Genomic DNA, 8,221 nt, shown 5'->3' on the forward strand with positions numbered 1-8,221 from the left:
GCTAATTAAAGGATTTATAACTCATTTAGTGTGTCCAGTTGCAGTGTGCTTTTTTTGGATTTTTTTTTTTTTTTTTTTTTTTTTGCTTTTCCTAGTTACTTAAAATGTAAGGTTAGAACGTTTATTTGAGACTGTTCTTGTTTAATGTGGATCTGCATTGCTCTGGACTTCTTAAGACTTTTTTCTACATCCCATAGGATCTGACAGATTAGTTCTTTTCTTGTTGGTTTTTAGAGTTTTAAAATTTTACATTTGATTTATTCAGTGACTTGAGCTACCCATGTCTTCCTGTTTGAATTTGCCCTACTTTACTTTTTGTAGTTGAGTTCTAGCTTCATACCCTCATGACGAGAAAAAATATTTGATATGCTATCAGTCATCATATATTTATTGAGACTTGTTTTGTGTCTCAAGATATGGCCTTACCCATGGACTAAGTATGAGGTGTAACTACTGTCACCCTATCTTGTATTTCTTTGTATTGTGATCATTTGTCCAATGTGTGTGTGTGTGTGTGTGTGTGTGTGTGTGTTTATGTGATTCTTTCTGCCATTGCATTTGATTGACTTTCCTTGTTAACTTTCATTTCTTTCTTTCTTTCTTTTTTTTTTTTTTTTGCCTCCAGGGTTATTGCTGGGTGTGTCTGTACTACGACTTGGCTGCTTCTGATGGCCATTCCCCATGCCCCTCATTTTACTGGATAGGACAGAGAGAAACTGAGAAACGAGGGGAAGATAGAGAGGGAGAGAAAGATACCTACAGACCTGCTTCACCACTCCTGCAGGTGGAGAGTTGGGGGCTTGAACTGGGATCCTTGTGCAGGTCCTTGAGCTTCATACTAAGTCCATTTAACCCAGTGTGCCACTGCCTGGCCCCCGTAATTTTCAGTTTTTATCTAAGTGATTCTACCCCAGCCTTTTGTTTTTGATTGCTGTAAGGCTACTATTAATATATCTAAAATAATATTTTTTGTGCTGCTGTTGACTCAAGACGAGGTGTTTATACTGAGAGAGAAAGGATCAGCCTAGGCGTTGTCCCTCATTGCCCCTTCTTATGATCAGGCTAGTTCTAGTTCTGAGCACACAGTGTATGTGTGCTCCCAGATTTCTCCTCAAGATGGACTGTAGGTTTGGGGAGCCAACCACAGTTGAGTTCTGATCCCAAATTTCTTGGTTCTCTAATGGGCAAAGCGAGTGGTCTCAGAACCTGTGCTTCTGCCTGAGAAACTCACAGCGCCCAGCAGTGCAGTCAGAAAATACACAGTTATTAATTAAGTTGACTAACTTAGAATGGAATGTCTTATGGATACCAAAACAGTTACAGTGGTGGCATCAAAATCACTAATCACAGATAGTTACAGAGTATACAAAATACTATGAGAATTACGAACAGTGGCATGTAAATGTTGGGAAGCTGGCATTGATAGATTTGCTCAACACAGGATTGACAAAGCCTTTCCATTTTTAAAATAGTGTCTGAAAATAATAAATAAATAAAGTATGTGCACAATAAAGTGAGTGTGATTAAATGAGGTATGCCTATAGCTTCTGATAAAATATCTAGGTGGTCTAGGTAGACGTTTTATAGAGCTGGGTCTCTGAAATCAAGGAGAGTAAAGACCTTGGTTGATGAAGGTAAGATCTCACCCCAGATGGCAAATATATATGTATTTTTCCACCTCAGTGGCACTGCAGGGTCCCCTACTCCCGCAGCTGAGTCCAGATGTGAGTCAGCATCTTTCTCAGTATGGAATGCTAGGCCATCAGTGAAAGATGCTTAGAAAGGATCAGAAGAATGTGTTACTCTAGGCTGAGGGTGAATGGAAGTGAAAGCACAGCAGCCTGTAAGAAGCCAAGTTGCCCAGAATAGTGAGATTGTATGTGCATGAGGACCTGCTTCCACAAAAACAAACAAACGAAATCCCTGACAGATAACTACATTATGTGAAAGGCTCCCGGGGAAATGAATTATGGTGGTTTGGTTAACATCCTCTGAAACCCCTAACCAATCTTAACATCTCTGGAAGTAGTGCAACTATCTGTGCCATATTCTTGCAACTTCTTCTTCTAGCATTTGCCCTTCTTCCATAGCCAGTCAACAGCGTCAGGTTGAGCCTGATGTAAAGTTTCGAGACCTCCTTTGAATCTGGAGAGGTGGCAGTCGTTGACTATATGGGTCATAGTCTGTCTGTAGCCGCAGGGACAGTTCGGGGAAGCAAAAACAAATCCAATCGACCCTTAAGTTGCTACTAGCAGTTGACGGGGAACAGGTACATTTAAACAATAGAGCATAAGTATGCCAGGCCAGATCCAGAATTCTCCACTCCAAAGGCGCTATCTTTTCAATAAGTATACAATATGAAAATAAAGGGCGGAGGAGACTGCTGTAGATTTAAAGAGACTTAATAGACACATTCATCACATCAATGTGTGAACCTGATTTGAATAAACCCATCTGTCTTAAAGGCATTTTTTTTTTAATTAGTCTGAAAAAAAAATCAGACAGACTGGGTATTAGATAAGGAATTGTTCATTTCAACCACCCAGCCCCAGGCCTATCTTTAACAAATATTTTTAAAATAAATTATACTGTATTAAATTCTAACAAAATGGTTGAGTACACACATTGCCAGGGACAAAGACCAGGGTTCAAGCCCCCAGTCCCTAGTTCTTTCCTGCAGAGAGTGAAGTAGTACTATAGAGGTCTCTCTTTATCTCCTCCTTTCCATTTCTCTGTGTCCTGCCAAATGTAAGAAAAACAATGCATTCAAATATTAAAAAAGACAAAGATAGACCTTTAAGTATTTGTAGTAGGAATGCTATTCTGCAAATAGCTTTCACATAGTCCAGAGGGTGGAGAAATCTCAAAACAAAAAGAATTGAGAGATGGAGAGGGACCAAAGAGATGAAACAAGAATAGTAAAGACTTGATGGGTTTTGAAACGTGAGTCATGAATTCGCAGGTGTTCATTTTACTCTTCTATGTATGTGTTTTCGAGTATATTTGATTTTTTTTCTGTAATAAAACAGCTTCAGGCCACAAAACCAGGTAAATTGATGAAGAGTTTTGGCCTCAGGAGGAGGCATACAAATGACTATGAGTGACTCAGTAAGGTTAACGGTGCGAAATGGCCAGTAGGGAGGATTTGCAGTGACGAGAATCCATTGTGGACCTGGGTTAAGTAAGATGCTAGCAGTAGGGCTGAAAACTTCTCCCAGAACAGATAGAGGAAGTAATGGCAAAAGAGGAACTCTTTGGTGGTTTGGCAGTTGAGCTATGAGTCAGGCGCGTGATGGGGGTACTTTCCTTTTTCCTCTCCAGTCTGTGACAGTTGTTCTCAAACCACTCAGCTATATTATGAAGAGGGGCGAGGAAAAGGAATCTGCACTGAAGAACTGAATAAGGTCTTCCAACAAGATACAAAGTCATGAGGAGATGAAGAATTCTGGTTTTGTCTTTACCATTTCCACAAGGAAGTATTCTCTTGTGGTTTCAGTATAAAGTTCATAGGTGCAGTTTCCTTTTGATCATATTTTTTTTGGAGGGAAAGGCTAATCGTTTTTCACAGTGTCCCTATCTATAATACTAAGACAGATAATATATTATTCATTTGTGAGACCAGACACTTTATATAATAATCAGGGGTATGGAGTTAATGAAGTGAATTGTAGCAATAAAGTTGAACTATATTAAATTAACGAGAGTTTAGATATTTAAATATGCTTCTGAATTTTCAGAAGGAGAACTATAAAAATAAACTTCAAATTCAGTGGAATGTAGCAGCTGTTAAGAAGTGCAAGATCAATGGTAGTTCTCAGGCCCTCTGAGTCAAAAGCAATTACTACTTCACACAGGTAATATTAATCAGGAGTGATATAAACAGACCCTCCTAGAGATCACACTACCTGATCACACTGGTAGGTTTCTTGATTTTTGTTGTTGCACCATTCCACTGCTTCTGCTTGACTATATATTTTTGCCTGTTAATTTGAGATAGAGATAAGGTCTAGGTGGTGGCACACCAGGCTGAGCACACACAATGCAGTGCACAAGGACCAGGTTCAAGCCCCTGCTCTCCACTTGCAGGGGGAAAGCTTCACGAGTGGTGACACACTGTTACAGGTGTCTCTCTTCATCTCTGTCAGCCCTTTCCCTCTCAACTTCTCTCTAGCTCTATCCAAAATAAGTAAAACAATTAATAAAATATTTAATTTGAGATAGATAGAGACACAGAGGGAGAAAGAGAAATATAGAGAGAAAGAGAGAGGGGCCGGGTGGTGGCGCACCTGGTCGAGTGCACACGTTACAATGTAAAGGACCTGGATTCGAGCCCCCAACCCCCACCTGCAGGAGGGAAGCTTCACAAGTGGCGAAGCAAGGCTGCAGGTGTCTCTCTGGCTCTCTCCCTAGCTCCCCATTCCTCTCAATTTCTCTCTCCCTCTCTGTTTATTTTTTTATATATATTTATTTATTTTCTCTTTTATTGCCCTTGTTTTTCATTATTGTTGTAGTTATTATTATTGGTATTGATGTTGCTGGATAGGACAGAGAGAAATGGAGAGAGGAGGGGAAGACAGACAGAGAGGGGAGAGAAAGATAGACACCTGCAGACCTGCTTCACCGCCTGTGAAGCGACTCCCCTGCAGGTGGGGAGCCGGGGCTCGAACCGGGATCCTTACACCAGTCCTTGTGCTTTGTGCCACATGCGCTTAACCCACTGCGCTACCGCCTGATTCCCATTCTCTCTCCCTCTTTATCTCACCCCTTCCCCTTTCCCTCTCAATTTCTGGCTGTCTCTATCCAATTAACAAAGATAACAAAAGAGAGAGAGAGAGAGGGAAAGAGAGATAAAGAGAGACACCACAGTACTGCTCCACCATTTGTGAAGCTCCCTCTGGGAGCTGGTTCCCCCACGGGATACTGAGAGTTGCAACCCAAATTCTCATGCATAGCAACTCTTCCAGAGGAGCTATCTCCCCACCCCCTTAATTTTTTTTTTTCCAGAAAATTACTGTAGACACAGAAGCCTGCCAACACGTGTTATTTCCTATGAGCAATATGTCTCTTTTCTGTCTCAAATTAACATACCAATTTAGAGAGACCTAGCTGAGGTTGGCAACAAATAGGACATAGGACATTCTTTACTTATATTCTGAATCCAGAAGACAAGGGCCCCTTTAGAGCCCCTACCAGGTTTTCCTCACTCAGCCTCCAGAGGCTAGCATTTACCACCCTGATTAGGATATGAGAAAGAAGTGTGGTTTTACTCTGGTTTGCAACTGGTGTGGGTTCAATTAGAGTGTCTAATTCCAGGTAGCTATTGTAAAACAAAAACAAAACAAAAAAAGCCTCTCAGGGAAGAAAAAAAGAAGAGGAGAATTCTATGCAGAAATCAAGAGAGATGATGGTTTTTGTTCTATCCTAGAGGCATAGCTGAACCTCTCCGTCAATGGAGAGTTGGAATGGAGAGACGGAAGCCACCTGACTTATTATGGAAATGGCTGAGCTGTTGTTAGGGCCTGATGGAAATGAGGGGGGGAGAGGCAGCAACAGTGTCTCTAGCGTGAGTGCCTCCCTTATTGCATTATCCAAAAAGAAAGACAATCTGAGAATAGACATCCATTATCTCTCTCTACAAAGGGATTAGTGTGGGTTGCGAGAAATTAATGGCTTTTGAGTTACTACAGAAATATTAATGTCAGGACCAGCCATGTGAAGCAGAGAAAATTGGCTTTTCTGTCTCTTCTCTCTCCTTTCTCTTTTGTTTGCGATATTAAGATCCAGATCTGTTAGCCCACGTCAGAAATCATACCCTTAGGGAGCGTGATTTGTGGTTGGGGTGGGGGGAGTTGGATGGGTGAATGACTCAATTAGTTTCTGACTCGCTCCAATATGTGTCAGCAGCAACACAGAGAAACAGCCCATAAATGGCCATCTGTACCCGGAAGGAGTGCGCCCTCTTGCATGCATGTCATTCTTACACCTGATAAAAATAAAAAGAAGTCTCCCAAGGGATAGTTCATTTTTATCAGTGCACTGACATGTTATGTATTATAGTTAATTATTGATTAAAGATGGCATGACCAGATAAACTTGCAAAAAGAGAGAGGAAGGGAATTATACCTGTTATACTGGGAATTATATTGATTCACCCAGTACTTGTTTTTAAAATATTTATTTATTCCCTTTTGTTACCCTTGTTTTTATTGTAGTTATTATTGTTGTTGCTATTGATGTTGTTGTTGTTAGATAAGACAGAGAGAAATGGAGAGAGGAGGGGAAGACAGAAAGGAGGAAAGAAAGACACCTGCAGACCTGCTTTACCGCCTATGAAGCGACTCCCCTGCTGGTGGGGAGCCGGGGGCTCCAACCAGGATCTTTATGCCTTGTGCCACCTGCGCTTAACCCGCTGCGCTAGTGCCCAACTCCTTTACCCAGTACTTATTAATCACCTATTGTGTACTATGTGTTATAAGAATGAAAAGACAGAACTCATCTCTGTCCTTAGTGGAGTTTACAGTCTTGCAGTAAGAACAGACTAAAGAATAGTCAGCCCCAAGGGCCGGGTGGTGGCGCAGTGGGTTAAGTGCACATAGTGCGAAGCACAAGGACCGGTGCAATAATAATCAGTCCCTTGTGGTCTGGGAGGTGGCACAGTGGCTAAAACATTGGATTCTCAAGCATGAAGTACTGAGTTTGATCCCCAGAAGCACTGTACCATAGTGATGTCTGGTTCTTTCTCTCCTCCTACCTTGCTAATAAATAAACTAAAAAAAAAAAAAAAAAGTGTAGCGCAGTGGGTTAAGCACATGTGGTACAAAGCACAAGAATAAGGATCCCGGTTCGAGCCCCTGGCTCTCCACCTGCAGGGGGGTCACTTCACAGGCGGTGAAGCAGGTCTGCAGGTGTCTATCTTTCTCTCCCCCTCTCTGTCTTCCCCTTCTCTCTCCATTTCTCTCTGTCCTATCTAACAACAATGACATCAATAACTACAACAACAATAAAACAACAAGGGCAACAAAAGGGAAAATAAATAAATATAAAAAAATTTTTTAAAAAGAGTATTTTCTAGTGTATTTTATCTGTGTAGATATTGAAGCAAACTACTATAACATGGTCTGATAAGAGACTTTCTGTAGTAGGAATGCCAGAGACTGACTCAGCTGTGTGCGTAAGCACAGACGAGGGACAGAGTTTGAACGAGCCAAGATGAACTTCCTTTCTGGAAGACGGGATAGTTAAGTGTAGGATAAATTCTGGTAGGAGAGCTGGGAAGGGTCATTGTGAGCAGAGGGAATAGTGTAAGTACAGTCTGACTCAGAGCTGAGGGAGAACTACTCTCTAAGGAGAGACCCCAAGCTAGTAAGTCAAATCTGGTGAACTGACTGTAAGATAGGGGCCTCTAGAGTGGCCTTAGAGACTAGGAAGGTGTCTGAGGAAATCTGTGAGGAGCACACATCCTGCTCTGTCCTTCCCATCGACTCTCCTGTATTTAAGCCCTAAAGAAAGGTGAAAGGAGGGGGCTGGATGATGGCACATCTGAAAGAGCACACATATTACAGTGAGCAAGGACCCTGGTTCAAGTCCCTGGTCCCCACCTTGCATGTGGGGAGCTTCACAAGTGGTGAAACAATGGTGCAAGTGTCTCTTTCTCTCTTTTGCCTCCTTCCCTCTCAATTTCTCCTGGCCCCTATCCAAAAATCAATAAATGAATAAGTGAATAAATACATAAATGATGAAAGAGTATCAGCAGGGAGTTAGCTCAGGTGATAGGAGGATTAATCTATTCATGCACTGGGAGCTCTTTAAACTAATACTTAGGGAGAAAAAATCCTGGCAAAGTGTAATTCCCCCCCATAGATCCAGGGGACATTGTCAGTTATTCCAGTATATGTCTGTTTGTTTTTTTTAATTTTTTAATTATCTTTTTATTGGATAGAGACAGCCAGAAATTGAGAGGGTAGGGGAGATCAAGAGGGAGAGAGACAGACACCTGCAGCACTGCTTCACCACTTGCAAAGCTTTCCCCCTGCAGTTGGGAACCGGGGGCTCGAACCCGGGTCCTTGAGCACTGTAACACGTGCCCTCAACCAGGTGCGCCACCACCCGGCCCCAACTGTCTGTTTTCATACACAGGACTCTGCATGCCATGTTGACATTGCTCCCCACCTCTTACTACCTCTCAGAAGTATAATTCTATGCTCCAAGAGGTGGCGCAGTG

General features: G+C 42.0%; 1 protein-coding gene and 1 long non-coding RNA gene across 7 annotated transcripts in view; one reads left to right on the forward strand and one right to left on the reverse strand.

The window, feature by feature from the left end:
• The window catches only part of PLEKHM3 (pleckstrin homology domain containing M3), a 138,612-nt gene that overhangs the window by 45,850 nt on the left and 84,541 nt on the right, over positions 1-8,221 (forward strand). The window lies entirely within an intron of this gene.
• On the reverse strand, positions 1,826-2,357 carry LOC132539395 (uncharacterized). Its single transcript, XR_009550651.1, has 2 exons — positions 2,204-2,357; positions 1,826-2,050 (listed from the first exon to the last, which is right to left on the reverse strand). It is a non-coding gene; the product is annotated as an uncharacterized LOC132539395 (long non-coding RNA).

This window comes from Erinaceus europaeus, chromosome 7, assembly GCF_950295315.1.
Source record: "Erinaceus europaeus chromosome 7, mEriEur2.1, whole genome shotgun sequence".
Classification (NCBI taxonomy): Eukaryota; Metazoa; Chordata; class Mammalia; order Eulipotyphla; family Erinaceidae; genus Erinaceus; species Erinaceus europaeus.